Genomic DNA, 4,663 nt, shown 5'->3' on the forward strand with positions numbered 1-4,663 from the left:
CACAATCACAGTTTATGCCATCCTTGTTTAAACTATAGACAAGTAGAAAATGTGCATATACAGAACTCCGCCCATATTGACACATACCTTCCTATATAAATACATTTATTGGTATGAATGTGTCTGTTCTGTGTTCATTTCAGCCTGAAAACTTCTCTAGGACTGGTCCAGCATTGACAGGTTATCTCTCAGATTTTGTCTATCTAGAAATATCTCGGTTTTGACTTAATGTTTGGAGGATATCTCTGGGGCCGTAGACCCCGCCACCAGAAGAAAACCTGGTAAGGTTGAGGGGATTCAGGAACCTGGCAATTCTCATAACTGAGAGTGGTAGACATTTAAATCTGCTCCCCACCAGGTTCCTGTCTTGGAACATGTGATTACAACTCCTCCTATAGAAGACTGTGACAAGCAGTCACAAAAGACCAACACCTCAAGCCTTTCTACATGTAGATGAGGCATCCCTAACATCTCAGAGCCAATAGAAAGCATCTGTCTCTAGATCCCAGCCCATCCCCGGTTGTTAATAAGGTCCTTGGAGCAACATGCGGGAGTTGTTTCACCAAACATTATAGAGTGCCTGTCTTACTTCACTCCAGGAAAGTTTTCTCTCAGGAACTTTGACCTTTTGTAACTGGACCTTGACCTGGCCTAGCCAGCCAGGTTTGCAAGCCTGACCTCAGCCACTTCCTACTCAGGAGTCCCGACCATGGTTGGCCCTCAGCTCTGACTCCAGAGCAGCAGAAGAGGCCTGCCGTGCTCTGGCTTCTCCTTGGAGAGCTACAGTTCAGCCTATTTCTGGCCCACCCAGGCCAGAGCCCCGTGGATTCCTGCAGACAGCTGGTGTGCAGACCGGCAGATATCTTGGCTTGTTTTAAAACTTCAGGTTGACAACTTTTTTAGTATTTGAGTAGGCCATCCCAGTGGCATCTAAAAGCCAGTCTGAGGTATGAAATGCTTTGTTACTGTTAATGGGATCCCATTGTACACACTGAGTCTGCTTGCTCTTCATGCTCTCGAGTTTTCTCTGAATTTTAATTACTAAATGTTATGTTCGGATCTCTGAGTTTTTATTTTACATGCCTTGGTGTTTGGCCTGCATATATGCCAGTGGGAGGAAGTCAGATCTCCTACACTAGAGATATTGATAGTTGTGAGCGGCTATGAGGGTGCTAGGAATTGAACCTGTGTCCTTTGGAAGGACAATCAGGGCTCTTAACTGCTGAATCATCGCTCCAACCCCAATTTGGAATTTTGTTATCTGCTATTTCTTTAGATGTCTTGCATTCCTGTTCCTTCTCTGTCCTTCTGGGGCACTCGTTCTGTATCACCCACGTGCTGGTATAAAAGCATCAGATCACAATAGAAAGAAATCTCAGTACCTGTTTATCTGGGTCCACACTGTTCTTGTCTGCTCCTCAGACTGGATACTTTTAATTGATCTGTCTTGCTGTCAATATTCAACTGATTTTGGCTCACTAATTTTCTCTTCATTTCATAACTCAGAGTTTTTCTAAGTCAACCCACTAAATTATTGTTTACTTAGAGTTCCAGACTTTGTATTATTAATTATAGCTCCTATCCCTAGTGATCTTGTATATTAGGTGCAACATCATTCCCATTCTTTCTTTGATTGTTTTTTTAACTTTTATTAAATACTAGGTATCTAACCCAAGGCCCTATCCTTGTTTGGCAAATGTGATCTACTTCTTAGCCGTACTTGAGGCCCTAGATATTAGTTCTGTGAAAATGGCAGTGTCTATGTGGCCCATGGTGGGCTTTGACTCACTATATAGCTCAGGTCATCCTCAATCTTGTCATTCTCCCACTTCCCAAGTGCTGAGATTGCAGGCCTGATTGAATACCTCCTTGGATTCTTTAAACATGACTTCATTTAACTCTTTAAACATATTTAACAGATGACTTTAAATGTTTGCATAGTGCATCTAATCTTCAGGCTGTCTTAGCTTCCATCTTAGTTAGGGTTTCTTTCTTTATTTTCAGAGTAGGAAATGTCAAGTAATATATTTTTAAAAAATTAAAGTATTCAAGGCCAGCCTGTGCTGCAAGGGACCTTGTCTTGAATATATGAAAACAACTAGGTATCAGCCAGTAGAGCATCATTGCATAAGGCCATCTTGGACACAGCAATCTTGGCATTAAAATAAAATCAATCAAGGACATGGATATTTCTCACACGCATATTTCTAGGTAAAAGCCAATCTGAATGGCAGCATATTATATGATTTCAAGTGTATGGCACTCTAGACACTTGTCAACATCCAAAGATTGTTTAATACAAACAGTGAACTCTATACTGTAGTCCAGGCCGCTAGAGTTACTACACAAGAAAGCCTTAATCAAGAAAAAAAAAATATAAAAAGTACTTTCTGCCTTCCTAATTTGAAACTGCTTTCCAACTCTCCCACAAAATCTATGAAAAAAAAGACAGAAAAACAAACCCAGTTAAACAATATCACTTCTTAGCTAAACATTTAGCATCCAGCACAAGACCGTGAGATGCAGCAGATGTCAAGCTTCAGCTGGTGTTATTAGAGTTATTAAGCTCATTTGTCTGCAGGTTCTCCACTCTGCTGGAAGAGACAGGAGAAGGGGCTTCTGAAGACTAACGTTGAAGTGATGTTTTTCTTTGCTCCCATTCCCTTCAGATCAGAGTAAAACCTTGATACTGTCTAAGGCAGCATATTTGGGACTAGGGCATTTTTCTTTGCACGGATTCTAATTTTAAAGCTCCTCATGATCTTCTTGTTGTGAACACATTCAGGACATAGAAAGTTATCTTCCACTCCTGGTTCCGGGATAATACCATCTGGTAGCAGGAGAAGAAAAGTCATCCTTTGGGGAGTGTCTGGAACCCAGGTCAGACCAGAATAAAATTGCAGACGAACCCAGGCTTTCCTATCTGTGGGGCCCTGCCTACTATCAAAAACACACCATCTGAATCCAGTGGCTTGTGGCAGAAAGGCCTCCACAGAAGAGGGGAAGGACAAGGATTTACAGACACTGGATGAGCGGCTCTCATAGCAATTCTTTCCCAGGCTGCAAATGTGGACCCCCGAGGTGAAGTTAGAATTCCCTGTACACCACTCTCCTGATTGCTACTTTGGCAGCTGCCTAGAAACCTGATTCCTCTGAAAACTATCTTGGGTTTCTTGGGACCCAGCTTCATTCTGGCCTCAGGAGATGTGTTTGGAATATTACATTCTTGTTTAGAATATGAATGTCTCCAAAGTCTCCAACAAACCTCAATTTTCTTGCCATTCGTACTCAAGTTATGATAACAGCCCCACTCCCGAAGAGTGTTCCGGGACACACCATTAGTAGGAGGCAGAGGTGGGAGGTGCTTGGGATGGTTCTTGTTGGGTGTTTGATTCCCTCATACCTCACCAGAGAATGGACTGGTGGTTTGTTGTCTACGGTTGAAGAAACATCTGATTCTGTAGGCTATTCTGTGCTAAATGAGGCCTCTTCAGTAAATGGCTCCTCGGTAAATGGGACCAGTGTTAAAACCACACTTTTTTCATCAAAATCTTCCTCAGATTGGTTCTCATTGTAAGTCTCCCAGCCAAAGTATGACATTCTTTAGGCAGGCTTGGGAGAAGACAACGTTAGGGTTTCTAGTGCTGTAATAAAATGCCATGACCAGAGAGGTAACTTGGAGAGGAAAGGGTTTATTTCATCTTATACTTCCAGTTACCAAGCTATCACTGATGGAAGTCAGGGCAGGACCTCAAGCAGGGAAAGAGCCCTGAAGTAAGAACAAAAGCTGAATCCATGGAGGGGTGCTGCTTACTAGTTTGTTCCCCATGGCTTTTTCAGCCTGCTTTCTTCTATCACCTAGAATCATCACCAGCCCATAGATGGCACTGCCCACAGTGAAAAGGACCCTCCTACATCAATCCAGAAAATTCCCGCAGGCCAATTCTACAGAGGCACTTTCCTGATGGAGATTTCATCTTCCCATATGACCCTAGCTTGGGTCAAGCTGCATGGTGACCATTACTATGGTTTGCTCTCGTCCCCATGTATATAAACCGCACTTTTCTTGTTTCTGCTTTCAATTCTAGTTTTTGCTGAAAACCCAGTGCTTAAAACAATGTCACAAAGCCGTTTAGAATAGTGAACTACCCCACCCCAAGCAGCCTATCACTGTGTTTGTGTTGTTGGTAACTGTTCACTTGTCAACTTTGGTTGCCTGGCTCTGTAAGCCCTGCATTTGTTCTAATGCAGCCACTAAAGCCTGTGCTGAGTTTCCTAATGGTGCAATGGATGTCTCCTTGAGTGCTGTGAGCCAACAACCTCCCAGCCTCCACCAAAGGGCTCTGGACAGGACACCACAATACACCTCTAGCGCTTCAGCCGGGAATCACTGTTTTTAGACACCACTTCCTACTCATACTGGGTCTCAATGCAAATCAGAGGTTGTGGTGGGAGGTCTTCTCAGGTCTTCCCTGAACACATGCACAGTCATGCTATGCATACAGTGGCTTCTATGTTCTCTCGAATATGTAAGAACTCTCCAAACTGCCCGTGAATTTCCTTGAAGTCAGCTTCCTATGTGCTCCCGCTGTGTCCCCACTGCAGATAGTGGCAGTGTTAAACAATCTCAACTGATTGTTGCTAACAAACACCCTTGAGACAA

The 4,663-nt window shown here is 43.2% G+C and overlaps 1 pseudogene across 1 annotated transcript; it reads right to left on the reverse strand.

Moving 5' to 3' along the window:
* Positions 1 to 2,693: 2,693 nt before the first annotated feature.
* LOC308421419 (developmental pluripotency-associated protein 2-like) lies at positions 2,694 to 3,600 on the reverse strand (annotated as a pseudogene). The gene has a single exon. The product of its transcript is annotated as a developmental pluripotency-associated protein 2-like (transcript).
* Between the last annotated feature and the right edge of the window lie 1,063 nt (positions 3,601 to 4,663).

This window comes from Micromys minutus (genome assembly GCF_963924665.1).
Source record: "Micromys minutus genome assembly, chromosome: 6".
Lineage (NCBI taxonomy): Eukaryota > Metazoa > Chordata > Mammalia > Rodentia > Muridae > Micromys > Micromys minutus.